Source organism: Ornithodoros turicata, chromosome 3, assembly GCF_037126465.1.
Source record: "Ornithodoros turicata isolate Travis chromosome 3, ASM3712646v1, whole genome shotgun sequence".
NCBI lineage: Eukaryota > Metazoa > Arthropoda > Arachnida > Ixodida > Argasidae > Ornithodoros > Ornithodoros turicata.
The window spans coordinates 93,336,977-93,353,630 of NC_088203.1; positions in this window are offsets into that span (position 1 = coordinate 93,336,977).

The following is a 16,654-nucleotide window of genomic DNA, read 5'->3' on the forward strand; positions in this document are numbered from 1 at the left end:
AGCTTGGGGTAAACTAAGGATTTCAACTGCGTTGGTTTAGAATCCAGAGCCATTCTTTACTATGTGCAGTATGCTGCATATTATAAGGAAAACAAATAGAAGAAAACTCGTCCCTGATCCCTGCCTTGTATTTCCAACATTTGGTTCCACATCTTGTCCAAGAAAGTCATAAACTACATTGGTGCACACTGCTGTGACAATTATAACGTTACACCTAGATGCGGAATACACAGCTTCATTTTACGTACTGTGGATGTTGCTTACTGCATTGGCATGGCTGCATTCAACAACACTCGGAATTGTACAGTAATCTTTTGATTTAGTGCGTAAACATCAATTTTCTTTAATCTGTATTTTTCTTTGTTGCGCAAATGGTCTCCTAACATCTGCATGCCACAACGTAATTCTCACAAGGAGAGTAATCACTGTATAAATTATACAGAAGACACTAACCTCGTCACGTCCAGATGCACCAGTCTTGGAAGATAGATATAAGGAAAGCACTGCGGACTGCTGTAGGCGGAGGCTCTTTGTACTCAAACTGAGGGGTCCATCTCATAGTCTGCATTCTTCAAATACGATTGGCAAAATCCGCTGCCAACCATACTTGTCGCTGCCTATAGGTCTCGTCGCTGCCTCGTTAGGCCTATATTCTCACGGCTGCTTGTTCTACTCAACTGCCTATTCAAGTAAGGTGTACTTGTTCTCACCAAGCACCTGTGATCCACGGCGCCGCTTCTGCAGCGAGCGCTGCATGATATCAGCACAACAGACAAGCCCATCTGGATAACCTGCACGGACTCGAAACCTGCCATGCAATCGCTACAATTCCCGGACATGAACAACTCCCTAGTCTACAAAATTTATGTTGCCCATCATGGTATAGTTAATAGTGGAAAAACAGTTACGCTCCAGTGGGTTCCCTCCCATTGTGGCATACCAGGAAACGAAACTGCGGACGCCACAGCAAGAATGGCTCACAGCCAAGCAACTGTGTCGTCCATACCGTTCACACCAGATGATGCGAAATGTCTCCTCACTCAAACTACTAAGGAAAAATCAGTCAAACTGTGGAAATCCTATCTTCGTTCATCAGACTACTTAACCTTCACAGACCCAGACCTAGCCTTTACGCATCCACGGACCGTACCACGAAGCTTACAGACAGCCCTCCATCGAACTCGCCTGGGTGTGCTACTAACCAACAGTGCTGTGAATCGCTACAGACCATCCGCCTCAACTGACTGCCCTACGTGTGGCACCACCGAAGACACACTACACATAATAATGCAGTGCCAAAAGTACTCTACAGAACGATCAATGCTTGAGAGCACGCTCGCTAAGCTGGATGATGGACCTCTCTCTTTCGTGAAGATCATTGGACCCTGGCAAAATGAAGTGCATCAGTCGGCCGCATTAACAGCGTTCTGCAACTATTTAAAAGACTCTCGTATTATCACCCTTTACCAACACTTATGTAAATTATATCACAACAGCACCGGGATGTACCTCACATCCCAAGTCATGTATATATTTATTGTGCGTGTGTGTGTGTTGTCGCATGTGTTTTCTGTTATGTATGTATATTTTATTCATGCGTTATTGAAACGCTTTCAAGAAATGGAGCAGCAGACCCCTCATGAATGTCACTCAGCTCCAATGTTTGTAAATAAACAGGTATTCTCTCTCTCTCTCTCTGAACGCGCAGTATCGTACGGAACTGAATGCCCGCCGAGAAATCTCGCTTTGACGACACAACCGAGGCATGTCAAATGAAGTCTGTGTACCTCGATAAATTGGTCGTCGTTGTTCCAAAAGATATAAATAAAGAAAATTTTGAAATACACACACTACACACACGCTGTGAAACAGCGCGCTGGATCCCGAAAGTCGTCGTAGCTCGTAGCCTCGTAGCTAGTTCCTCTTTCCACGGAAGTTGCTAATTGGATTATCGGAGTTATAAAACAGGTCGCAGATTTCGAAGTATATACATACTTCTTATTTCCAGACATTGTGACAACAGTATATCGGCGTAAAAATGTTGGTTCTTGCTGAAAGTTGTTGTTGTAGTTCTCGATCACGTGACGGCATTCTGCGCGCTGATTGCATGGGCGATTGACGTCATCCCAGTGGGATGACCAGATGAGCTTTCTATATATCCGTAGGTTTTCTTGGTTTGACGCTAGGTGTGCCGGCATCGGCGTGAACCGTGATGTTCAAAATTCGAGTTTACGAAAGCTACGAGGTGTTGAGGCATGCATTTTCGTATGTGAAGTTGCTTTTGTGTATTCTATCGGTAGCCACTGCGGAAAAGTCTCTCCAGCTTCTGGTCAGAGACCCTGTCTCAATTTCAGGACCCTGTAGTTATGATAGAATATTTACGACGCCTTCCAGCATCAAGGTGCGCGTTAATGGGAGATGCAGACGGCAATGAAGTTAGTTGGTGATGGACTGAACTGAACTGAACCGAACTGGAAGTGCAAATAGGCAGAGTCCCTCAACTGTCCTCGGTTGTACACCTTGAGACAGGGTGCAGTAAGGAAGATAAGGCCATCTTTTCGTGGCACCTCAAAAAGTCTGCAATACAAGGGTGCGTTAAGTAGCGGCTCTGTAGAGCGAGCTCCGTCCACTCTGTCCATATCACCCCGGAGCCGCTACTAAACGGGATCTTAAAAGCCAAGAGAGCGTTGTGTGTGTACACGTGATGTGTGCAAAGCACCTCTGGGCAACACCACCAACAGGTTTTCCCGCTCATTTTAATCCATTGGTCACTCAATTCAATCCAAGCGCTACCCAATTTAATCCTGTGGTGAACCAAATTAATCCAGACACCAACCAACTTAATCCAAGCGCTACCCAATTTAATCCAAGCAACACGTGTAAATGTATTCCGTGTGTATTCAGTCACATCATGACTGAGACTTTAATGATTTTGCCAATGTAATATGAGTTTATGACTACTGATTCAACAACCCCTGGGTTTTGCGGTGTCATGCGGTGTTCTTTGACTGCTTTTTGTCATTATGACATTTCATGACTATTTTCATGGTATGCGCCATGAATCAATTTTATGGGACTATTGCTGCTTAAAACAGTGTCATGCAGTGTTTTATAACTGCTTTTTGTCATTATGACATTTCATGACTATTTCATGGTATGCGCCATGAATCAATTTTATGGGACTACCGCTGCTTCAAATGGTGTCATGCAGTGTTTTATGACTACTGACGGGCATTATGACTTTTCATGACTATTTTCACGACATGTGCCATGAATCAATTTTATAGGACTACCGCTGCTTCAAGCTGTTCTATGACTACTGACGTTCATTATGACATTACATGACCATTTTCATTACATGCGCCATGAATCGATTTTATGGGACAACTGCTGCTTCAAATAGTGTCATACAGTGTTTTCTGACTGCCGACGGTCATTATGACTTTCAATGACTATTTTTATGATATGTGCTATGAATCGATGTTATGGGACTACCGCTGTTTCAAACAGTGTCACAGTGTTTTATGGCTACCGAAGATCATTTTGACGTTCAATGACTATGTTCATGATATGTGCCATTAATCGATTTTATAGGACTACCGCTGCTTCAGACAGGGTCAAACAGTGGTTTGTGACTACCGACGGTCATTATGATATTTCATGACTATTTTCATGACATGTGCCATGAATCGATTTTATGGAACTACCGCTGCTTCAAACAGTGTCATACAGTGGCTTGTGACTACCGACGGCCATTATAACATTCCATGACAATTTTCATGACATGTGCCATGAATCGATTTTATGGGACTAGCGCTGCTTCAAACAGTATTACACAGTGTTTTGTAATTACCGACGGTCATTATGACTTCCAAATACTATTTTCATGATTTGTGCCATGAATTGATTTTATGGGACTACGGCTGCTTCAAACAGTGTCATAGAGTGGTTTGTGACTACCGACGGTCAGTATGACTTTCAATTATTATTTTTATGATACATGCCATGAATCGATTTTATGGGACTACCGCTGCTTCGGTGTTATACAGCGGTTTGTGACCACCGACAGTAATAGTCACGAAATGTAATAATGACCATCGGTAGTCATAAAACACTGCATTACACTGTTTGAAATACCGGTAGTCCCATAAAATTGATTCATGGAACATATCATGAAAATAGTAATGGAATGTCGTAATGACCGTCGGCGGACATAAAACACTGTATGACACTGTTTGAAGCAGCGGTTGTCCCATAAAATTATTCATGGCGCATATCATGAAAATAGCGATGGAATGTCATAATGACCGTCAGTAGTCATAAAACACTGCGTGACACTGTTTGAAGCAGTGGCGGTTATAGACGATCAGGTGAGCTTACCGACTGGAAAATGGCCAATACCCTGAAAGAGAAAATCAGAAGGCACCTCAAACAACTACACTCTTAAAAATGAACTTCACCGCCTAGCACGCTCCTAGCCTACCATCATCTCGAGTGATATCGTTATCTGCCCCGATTTGTCGAAAACAGGAGGCGTACGCCTTTTCTGTGACCATTATGAACAGCATAAGTGTCACAGAAAAGGCGTACGCCTCCCGTTTTCGACAAATCAGGGCAGATAACGATATCATTCGAGATGATGGTTGGCTAGGAGCGTGCTATGCGGTGAAGTTCATTTATAAGAGTGTAGCTGCAAAAAAACTGGAAGGACACCTGCTCCGCTCTGGATTCCTCTGCAAACCCCTCCAAGATATGGAAAATCATCAAGAATTTAAAAGTACCTCCCAAACAGTCCTTTCCTTTCCGTGCCATAACCCTAGCGACCAACATCTCCAAGAAACCCGTAGCTGAACATTTTCTGATGACAGTAATAAGTAATAACATCAAATTCGATAAGTAGACCCATTTACATATACAGTCAGCACGATCAGCCAAGGTTCACACCCTTATTACTACTCCCATACCATCCTCTGAGCTTGACAGAGATCTCACGACATCAGAGTTACTGCAAGCGCTGGCCAAAGCCTCTAAGAAGAAAACCGTCCCTGGACCCGACAAAATCACCTACAAATCTCTTTCCAACATCGGTCCCACAGACGCCAAACAGCTCTTGGATATCTTTAACGGTACATGGCAAACAGGGCTTGTCCCTAAGGAATGGAAGGTTGCTTAAGTAGTCCCTATACTGAAACCGAACAAACCGTCGACAGACATCACGTCATACCGCACCATAAGCCTCACCAGCTGTATAGGGAAACTCACGGAGCACATGATTCCCAATCGACTACAGTGGTGCCTGGAAAAGCAGAACCTCATCCCAGATGAACTTACAGGTTTCCGTAAAGCACGCTGCTCCGCAGACTCCATAATGGATCTGGTAGCAGTCTTTCTAGACATCAAGAGAGCTTTCGATACTGTGAGTCATTCCCACGTGCGTCAAGGACCCCTGAATGCCAATGTCGGAGACCGCATGTACAACTGGATTTCCGACTACTTAAGAGACAGAAGTATAGAGATGATAACAGAAGACGGGAAAACAAATCCGGTGCCGGTTGAGCAGGGAGTACCACAAGGTGGCGTCCTCAGTGCTACGCTATTTAATATTGCCATGTTCGAACTGACAAGACTTCTACCCAAACGAGTTATATTACCATTTATGCAAATGACGTATGCATCTGGGTCAGTGGACGTTACATCAGTTTTATCAAAAATACCTTAGAACATGCCTTAGAAATAATCGCCAGCTTCTTTGAAGAGCGCGCTATGAACCTCTCCCAAGAGAAAACTGTATATATTCCTTTCACCAGAAAGAAGCTGAAGAATTTCGACCTCAAAGTGCGAGGGGATGAAATCAAACGAACACAGAGCCACAAATTCCTAAGAATAATTCTCAATCAGAACTTGTCCTGGACACAGCAGATCAAAAAGCTTCAGCAGACAACCAAGGCTTATACAAATATTATGAAGATAATGGCCGACGTGAAATGGGGCAACGGGAAGACCATCCGGACTGTTCACCAAGCCATGATTAAACAAACACTGGCTTACAGCATCCCGTACATGCATAACATCACTTCCCACCAAGAAGCTAAGTTAAATTCCATCTTGGGAAGAAGCCTCAGAATCTGCCTCGGAGTACCAAGGACAACCAGGATTTCACTCCCGCTGGCGAAAGGACGTGAACCACCTTCTGTAGCTCCTAGATGCCAAGAAACACAAAGAGATGTTATCCGACTCCTAACTCAGCACTCCAGTCACCAGCTCATCAGAAAACTGGAAGATCGCTACAAAAGCAATGCTGCAGAGGCAGTACGGAAGCTCAAAAGAAATCTGCCTAAGAAAAGGGTTCACACTCTCCAACAAGAACAGCCCTTATGGATCCTACCGCACCCGGTAGTACACACAGAAAATCCTGGAATCACTAATAAATCAGAAACGGACGTCTCCGTGCTCAAGACACTGTCCCTAGCATACCTTCAAGACACCTTCTCATCAAGAACGGCCATGTATACAGATGGTTCCTGTACATCGATAACCGATTTGACAGCTATCGTCCCAAGAAGCCTGGAGAGACCTCTGCAAACAGTCATCCACAGAAGCCGCCTAGGTCAGCTTTATTCACGGACAACAGTCTACAGAATGAAACTCATATCAACTTTGTTATGTCGCACATGCAACACTCCGGGAGACACACTTCACATAATCATGCAGTGTCCATCTTACGAGACTCACAGAGAACGACTTCAGGCTGTGCTCGATAAGCTTGACTCTCGACCTTTCAGCTTCTGCAAACTATTTAGTTACTGGCGCTGCAAACAGCAACAAGTGAAAGTAATGAAAGCCCTCTGCGCATTTTAAAAGACAGCGGTATCGTCAACCGCTATTAAGCCGTTCTCTCGTTGATGTGGCAGAGCGTCGTCATGGCAGAGCGTCGCACGTTCAAGACACGTCTTCACACTACGCTGAAGCTTAAAAGAAATGGAGCTGCAGGTGCCCACCAGGGAGACCACATAGCTCCAGACTCTATCCAGTTAGATGAAGAAGAAGAATAAGTGATTGAACGTCCCCTCGTACTATGGCGGGCTAGAAGGGCCGCCATATATGCCAAGGTACGGGATATTCCTCTAGTTCTGGGTGTCGAATGCGCCCGCAACTATATTGTTTTGGCTCAGTAACCATATGCTTCGGAATTTTTACGTTTTGCCGTTTCTCGGCAACGCAATCCCTTGTCCGTACAAAGGCGCGCTCCTGATTTTCTATTTTGTACTACGTTTGCCGTTGCCACTCCTGCTGCCCTTTCTGTCAGCGATTATCTCATTTCTGTTGATTTCGGAAAAACGAGAACATAAGGTGAAACAGCCGTGTCTACTTGTGACAAGTCGACATTATCAAGTGGTGGTTTATTTTCAGCAGATATGGACATCAGTATCAGTATAGACGATAATTCTCTACCCTCACTTCCTTAGTCCCTCACTCTTTAAACAGAAACTGTAGGCGCCTTTGCTTTTCTCGCGCAAAAGAGTTGACAGCTTTTTCCACAAATGTGTTGTCGCCACCCACTTTTTCGCGATGAACCGTTCATCATACACAGCGTTCACCATACCGTTCACCATACAATACCAGAATTTTCTTTTGAGCATGCTGCATGAGGGGCACGTAGGTCAGACGAAAATGAAAATGCTAGCCAGGTCATATCTATGATGGCCCGGCCTAGATCGGGACATTGAAGAGCAAGTGTCCTGTGGACCATGTGCTGCTGTTGCGGCACAGGAAGTCCCGGTTCCGCTTCATCAATGGGAACCTGCCGAAAAGCCGTGGGCACGTCTGCATGCTGATTTTGCAGATCTGGACGGAAAGCGTTACCTGATCGTGATCGATGCTTTTAGCAAGTGGCCCGAAATAGCGCACCTAACGAGCACCACGGCTGCGCACACCTCCACTGCCTTCAGTGAAATGTTTCTTCGAAGTGGCTCGCCGGAAGTGTTGGTCACCGATAATGGCCAGCCTTTCACCAGCAAAGATTTCAGCCGGTTTCTTCAAGCGAATGGAATCAAACACATTCTTACTCCGCCTTACCACCCCCAGTCCAACGGGTTAGCAGAGAATTTTGTCCGCACTTTCAAAACGGCTCTTCGCCGCTCCACAGAGGAGGGGAGGAAGGACACTGTTCGCGACTATTTGTTCAAGTATCGAGTAACACCGCACGTCACAAGAGGACGTCCGCCCTGTGAAATGTTGAACGGCCGACATTACCGCCACACGTTGGACATTATCTGCCCGGGTCAGCCGTTCGTGTCTGCGAAAGTTCGCGCGTCACGGGACCGCCAGAGGACGAACTTTAATAGGAAAACACGAGACAGGAGTTTTCAGATCAATCAAAAGGTTTGGATGTTGGACCCTTGCAAAAAGGCGCACTGGAGAATCGGGGTCATTGTGGCTAAGCAGGGATCGTCATTTATGTAGCCCAAGATGAGCACCAGCTTCGGCATCGGGTGCACAAGGACCACATCAAGGGGCGAAACTCGGTGGAGTCGTGGGAGGACCAGGCAATTTCCATTGGCGTTTCTAGACTGCGTGAGCGGTTCCCTCCGTCGTTACCTTTTCCGGAGGCACCCCATATAACTGGATCCGGAGACAATGCTGTCCGGCGTTATCCCAACCGCACACGGAAAAGCCCGGAACGCTATGGCTACAGCTGAAGAGGGAGGGATGTAGTAGCCGCGAAGAAGAAGAGGTGCGTGAGTGCACGTAGTTCTGTTTTTGCTTTTGGTTCCTCCGAAGCGGCTGTTTCGGGTCATCTCTCTTTTGCTCCTATGTTGCATTAAATCTTTTATCACTCTTCCTACTGGCAAGTCTTGGGTCATGACTCATGAGTAACACACACACGATCTGTACTGTCACTGGGCGCATTAGGCCAGGACACAATGCTTGTTATGCTTCGTCACCCTCAATCTCCTTTGATGGGGAAATCAAATCATGCCTTTTTGTGACCAGCTCTACACGAACCGTTTCCTTTCGTACGCTTTGAGATGTACTGCATTAGACACATTTCATTACCCAGTAGTTTGACAGCTCGCGTTGGTTTCGTCATCCACCAATATGCTCTACCAAAACTGTGTTCGAAACAGGCAATAATATGCCTCATGATGACTTTTTATTTGGGATACGCACCTTTGCCTCAGCTGCAAATGCAAGACCACAGTACAGACACAGTACACATTGATACTAACTCACTTAATTGATATGCCGCATAATTTTTTATGTGTAAAAAGCCGTGCGGCAGTCTAAGGTTTCTATTTGTGTGCTTCACCAGTCGTGCAAATGATGTTCGCACATTGCCGTTTCTGCTTATGTTTGCCATATACATGTTGAAGGAAACACGATTTGTCTTTGAGAGTGCATTTGTTGCAGCTGCCGAGATCGACAGCACGTGCGTATAAGACAGCTATGAGCACGCCCACGCTTCGCTTTTATGTATTTTGTATTTTTGGTAGATTCCATCTATTTTTCTCATGCGCTGCACTCCGGAGCGCGCTCAGATGCTGTTCACATACCATATCACGTGAGGGAGAGGGCGCCGGAAACGACAGCGCAAGCAGCCCGTGGTAGCCACCTGTCGGCAGGCCCGTCGTCCCGACCCAACTTCATCCTTCGCTCAGCACACCATTCATTCTAGCCCGCCATACTCGTACTAAATGGGAAAACTCGGAAATAAAGCGCAAAACGGTCTCAATCTTTCTCAAACTGATTTTCTGGAAAACGTCTTGCACTTTTTGTCTAAATATTTAGGTCTGCAGCGGCTGATGCAGCGGCCCAATGAAGGCTCCTGAGGGATCTCATCTGGTTGCTGTTTTGTGGTCTATTTTTGAAGCGTGATGTGGGCAAGCTAACACTTGTCCCATCCTACAGTTGGCGATACACGGTCTGCAGGTTCCAGGTGAGCTGCAATCATTTGCGGGTTTTTGAATTCGCAGAACGGTGAATCGCAGTAGCAGACGAATTCTGACTCCTAATTGAAAGAGGGAGAGGAGGCAATGCGCAGGCTTGCTCTATCTAGGTGGTGTTGCTCAAGGCATCTGGGTGTGTGTTATTTTCCGGTAGAGTCGTCTTCCGATCCGTCTGTCTGCAGCCACAAAAAGATTGATTAAGGTGCAGGTGTGTCCAACCAGAGAGGAAGGTGGAGAGCGCGAGAAGCACTCCTACTTCTGGACAGGTGCGTGCGAGCGCCACACTTCGCAAAAGGAGATGTCCCGTTTAGTAAAAAGGAGAGCACACCATGCGCTCTGGAACCACTACTTAACGCGCCCCAAGACAGTATGGCGGCAGCCTACCGCTGGGTGCAACAACAACAACAACAACAACTTTATTGTGAGATGATGAATGGGGAGTTTCACCGCCAGAGGCGATCTCTGCCGCATTAATGGTGGTGATGCGGGGAATGAGCGCCTTCACAATAAGGATCGAAGTCCTATGGTATCCAGAATGGTCAAGAGAGCTTTGAGGCTACACCGTTTGAGAGGCTGGATGGGGCCAGGGACCAAGCAATTTTGTGAGAGAGAGGGGGCCAGAGTCCAGCTCGCTACCGCTGGGTGGGCTGGTGCAGAACAGCCTAGGTCACGATCTTTTGATATACTACATCAGTGATTGCACGACTGCATACCTTGGGTTGATGACGCGGTGCTGCTCCTTGTGGCGTGAACGTTACAGCACGCCACTAGCTTCTCCTGGTGGCTTCCTGCGACCTTTCAGATATTCAACGGACGTTCCAGGGTCATCTTAGGCCCTTCTCATGTGGATGGGCGAAACGTTGTTCACCTGACGACAGAAAGAAATCACGAAATGTTAATTGCGGGCAGTGCACGTTAAACAAACAGCACTCCCTCGTTACAATATCTGTTTTGGATCTACCCCTTTATTCGAAGTTTCGACTTGGCATGCATGTGCTTCGAAGTATTTTTTAATCCTTCATTTCAAGGGATGGCAAAGGTGCTCATCAGCAGGGTTTCTTTTGTTTGCTTGAATACCTATTCCGAGGCTCTCGCGGTATTACAGCGCCCTTTTCAGGGTATACGGTCACAGTTCTTGTGGACTCTCCGCGGTTATCAAATTACTACTTGCATCGATTTTGTTCCCGGTCCCGTTGACTTCCTTCTAATGAGCTTCTTCTTCTTCTTCTTTTTAAGTATTGAGAGAGGTCAGCCAATATTCTAATGAGCTTTCAACGTACATGATTCTGCGTGTGAATGCTCATATTCACAGAGTTCTTTGCAGAGAGACACCTCTGCTCACAACAGTCGAGGGTGATGGTAGATGGCTTCCATTTTTTCGTTCTGATTGGACCGACGGAAGGTTTTTGCTCGCTTGGTTCGAGTCGTTATCCCGCAGTCATGTCTCGACAGTTGAGAACTGTTACACGCATATGCAGCTGGTACAGATGTGTATTTGCTAACTGTCGTCAGTTTGAACTGCTGCGCACTTCATAATATTTTACCGTGGAGGAACTCCATCAGAACCGGACAAAAACAAAACGAGCAACGGTTCCGTTCCCTGCTGACTATACACTCTAAATCGTATTACACCTTAAAGGGTGTAAATCAAAATGTTCATGGCGCACACCTTTTAAGGTGTATTTTAACACCCTCATGGCAATTGGGGTGTAAAGGGTGTAACGCCGAATAAAACTGCTGGGTTTATGGCAATAAGCTGGTAACTGTGTATTCACAAGTACCAGCATATTGCGCATAATCACATTGAGGTCCACATATGTATGCACATCAAGGTGATGAAATATGTGTATAAACATGCACAGCCGACATACAGACAATCATGTATATGGCGTGGCAGCTGTGCATGGCAATCAAGCATGGCAGCTGTATATAGCTTTTCGTGAAACTGTAGACCTTCTCATGCGCAGTATGCATGTTCATATGCATGTTCATTACTTAGAACGCTGCATTTATTCGTTTCTTCAAGGCTTTGCAGTGTTGTACCCACAAGTACCTAACCCCTGTAAAATGCATTACGTTGTTCACTATCCGCGACTCATCATGATGTTTGGTCCTTTCCTATCTGTATGGTTGTACGCGTTTCGAAGGCAAACACCAGCATTTTAAAGATGTTTGCAGAAAAACTCCACATTTTAAGAACATAACCCTTTCATTAGCAAGAAGACATCAATTTTATCAAATGTATGTGTGGTCGCAGCCCTTCATCAGAAATGCCACATCTACTGATGGTTCCAATGAGATTCACGCAGAATCTTTAGTTTATGTGAAAAGTGCAGTTGGTAATGATAACACATTTGCTGTTGGCTTCAGAGGAGGACTTACCCGTGTTACATACATGTTATTAACTCTGATACCATTTTTCTCATACAAACATTAACTACAGTTCAGTATGATGAGCACTATCATGTATTTGTTCTGTCTTGCAATGAGGAGCAACGTGTTTTAAGAACTTTAAGCACTATCTCAACAGATCTTCTAAATCTGCATGCATTACCAGATGATAGACTTGTTGTAAATCCAGGCCATGCACTGTTGTAATGTAATTTCCTGTTCCCTGTTGTTGTATATATTTACTTTTGTTCATGTGAACGAAAACAAACACACTCTTTCTACACCCGGGCGACACACTATCACCATATTTCACCTGAGGGTGGAGTACACCAACGTTACACCCTCAGGAACTTCCAAAACAAAGTTGTAGGGTGTGAAAAGGGTGTGATCTTTGTTAATACACCTATTTTACACCTTTAAAGGTGTGAAACAATTTAGAGTGTATCGTGTTTCATGTACCAACGTTGATTCCAGTACAGAGCCCCAGTGCTTGCAAGTTCTGTTATGCACGTCTCCCCCGAAAGTTTCGAAACATACATCTTCCACGGGGCCTAATTTCTTTTCGATAAATTCCTCGTCAATTCTCCTCACTTTGAACCGAAATGCCGAGCCCAACTTAGGAACCGTTCTCGCGTTGATCTTGCACTAATAAGTTTATCGACAGCAACCACCCGCGTGGTACAGGAAACGGGCGATACGCGCTATTGTAGAATATTTTCGTGACGTTCAAGCGGACAGTAGCTTTTGTCGCAGAGTGCACTGCAAGGAAATGCGGCTAAGAAAATGGGCTGAGTTACGCATGACCTATGCCACTCTGCTTATTTAATTATTGAATTGTTATTTCATCATTATCATTTCCTCCTTGTTTCATTATCGCCCCCTCCCCTACCTCTATAGCGACCGGTGAGAAGCCCTCTGTAATTAAGGGCCGTGGAGGATCTGACTCCACATTTTTGAAATCACCATCGCCATTTCATTTTGATTCAATCCAGTCCGATTCAATCCAATCTGGACTTTCTGTTTAGTATATCCACAAAGTAGTATTCGTTGTCTAAGTAACGTTGAAAGGTTCAAAAACTCCTGAAAGCTATGCAAAAAAGAAAGAAGAAAGAAGCAAAAAGGAAAAAGGAAAAACAATGCTACGGGGACTTTCTCGGCTGGAGAATTCCCCGAGGTTTTCAGCTTCGAATTCACTTTGATGACTTTTCATCTTTATTTATTTATTTGTTTTTACTGCGCCTAACGCAGTAACGAAACTACAGGCAAACGGCAACTGAAATTGCCTGACGAAGGCCTGAGTTCCGTAAGTCACCATAAAACAATAAAATACAGACAGAACGATAAAACAAGGTAATGAAAAATATAAAAGTAGACAATAGTGAACAAGCAATTGGCGGCGAACGAGGGTCAACTCTTATTCGTCAAGCAACATTACCTTTAGTTCACTTTTAATTAAATTAAATAAATTTGAAATACACCAAAGCAAAACAAAAAGAGTGAGCTGGTTAAAAGGAAATATACTGGGGCCCTATTCTCGCCAAAATAATCGATTTGGATTACTTTGTGTCTCGCCTGTCATTGGTCGTTTTGTGAAGAAGAAGGCGTCAAGAACAGAAATTAATGTCACAGGCCACTCTATCGTCTTCCAGTGGATCCCTGGGCATGTGGGCATCAGTGGAAACGAGGACGCAGACCGAACACCCGCAGGCGCGCATCGGTACACCCCGCGTGTCCCCATCATCTTGTCTCGGGGGGATCGCCGTTACCTCGTCTCAAGCCTCACTGGCCCCAAGATGCACTCTCAATGGCAACATGACATCACCACCCACTCTCTGCCTTACTCCGTTTACCCCACATTGTCCCTTATCCTCCACCGCGGAATGCCACGTTCCTTTACCACAGTCTTCCACCGCATGAGACTTAAAGTAGCACAGAAGTCATTTTTAGCATCCAGTTTTCTTCCTATAAAACTGTTAAGTAGGCCAGTAAGATGCACCATGCGAAGTAATTTACAGAGTCATAATTATCGCAGAAATTGAATTTAAAATACGCCGCAAAAAGCGACCTTGCGCAACGGTGGTGAAGAGCAGTACCAGCCTGTGATCTGCCTGGAACCTCGCGCTGACGCTATAAGGAGAACGCTCGCTGATTGGCCAAGAGAAATGTTGTCTGCTACTCCGCTGTCGTCTGCTACTCGGCTGTTCGGGGTTCTGATAAAGCGTTTCTCCTTGCTCGGTAATGCTTCGGCCGCTCCTTCCATCCCCAATTCTCCGCGAAAACTGGCAAAACAGGTTTACAGCGGCAAAGGGACAAGGCGCTGACCCCCACTGACCGGCAAACCAAGACGAGTCTCCTTATGCCGTCATCGGTGACGTGCCATCATACCTCCTCATCCTCGTTATAGCTGGAGTGGCGAGTTAAGGGTGAACGCGCGGAGCTATGTTTATGTGAGTTTTTTTCTGGGAAACAAATTGCACACATCAAAACCTTTCGCGCTCTTCGGTATAATGACACACACACTTTCATCAGATGTCTTAATCTGAATTTTTTTTTTTTTTTTGATGGCCCTCTGTACTCCTTTAATATGGCTTTCACATCGGCTTTCAAACATCTCCCACGTGTGGTGTGCGCGGTAACCTCCATCCCATCCTCCTGGTCTGCGGAGTGTACGATCGCTAGCGCGCCCTCATGGAAACTTCTCTGCAACGCGTCGATCAACGCCAGTCCGACTTAGCTGAAATTCTCGGGCCATGGTGGGATCCCTCACATCAGATACACTCTTAAAAATGAACTTCACCGCATAGCATGCTCCTAGCCAACCACCATCTCGAATGATATCGTTATCTGTTGAAACGGGAGGCGTACGCCTTTTTTGTGACACTTATGCTATTCATAACTGTCACAGAAAAGGCATACGCCTCCCGTTTTCAACAAATCAGGGCAGATAACGATATCATTCGAGATGATGGTTGGCTACGAGCGTGCTATGCCGTGAAGTTCGTTTTTAAGAGTGTACAAGGCCTACAATTTGTTGCTGAGTTCCTCTCCAGCACTCGGCTAATGGACGAACTCTAATAGGACACCTTTCCGTCATCATCCCTTTTATATCCCTTCCGCAAGAACAATGGGACAGTGTATCGTTATAATGGCGGTGAATGGCCCACAACATCATCATCCCATTTATGGGTGTGTGTGAGTGTGTGTACAACTTATGCGGTACATAATAGGTACAAAAAAGGCATACGCCTCCCGTTTTCAACAAATCAGGGGTGAGAACGATATCATTCGGGATGATGGTTGGCTAGGAGCGTGCTCTGCGGTGAAGACCATTTTTAAGAGCGTAGGACCTACTTTGGTGACTTTAAACTCAAATAAATTAAGCTACTCAATAAACTAATAAATTAAGCTAATGTAACGATCAATTATTCATTAATTTCGTACACCGTTCTGCCACTACGGTCCGGTGCAAGTATAAATTAATCACATTCCTACAATTAATTCATAAAAATAACTAATTATTTAACTTAACCCTACACTCTTAAAAATGAACTTCACCGCATAGAACGCTCCTAGCCAACCATAATCTGTAATGATATCGTTATCTGCCCTTATTTGTTGAAAGCGGGAGGCGTACGCCTTTTTTGTGACACTTATGCTGTTCATAATTGTCACAGAAAAGGCATACGCCTCCCGTTTGTTTGAAACGCTATACGTACGTGTTAATCAGAGCGCCATTTCATTCTAAGCTCTTTCAGTCTTTTTTTTTTTTTTTACGTTGACGTTACATAATGCTACTGGTAGTTCATATTCTCTCGCTAATTTTGTGCGGGAGGTATATTCCAACTCAATACTTTTCTCTATTCTCTTCAATTTTTCTGTTTTTCCTTTTATATATATATATATATTCATGCACTCGACGTGTGCATTGTCTGTAATTTTGACGTAGAAACTACGTCTTTCCGACTGTCTGTGTGACTGACGATTGCAAAATTCTATGTAACATTTTGCTTTTACGGTGCATAGCGTGTCCGAGAATGCATAGAGGCAGAAAATCTGCCCAGCAGCATTCGACGTCTACGGCTCCTCCACCGATTTCGTCCCCACTGCCAACGCTCTCACACACTCTCGAAGAAGAAAGGGTGTGAAAAGGGGGTAACTTCTATATTTACCACCTAGGTCAGCATACCGTCTGATAAAGGGTGTAAAAGGGTGGTAAAAGCAATTATCATATATCCAAATTGCACGCATATCCAAAAAGGCGTACGCTCCCGGCCCTCGCTCACCGAATCAGAAGCGATAACCTTATCATTCGTGGC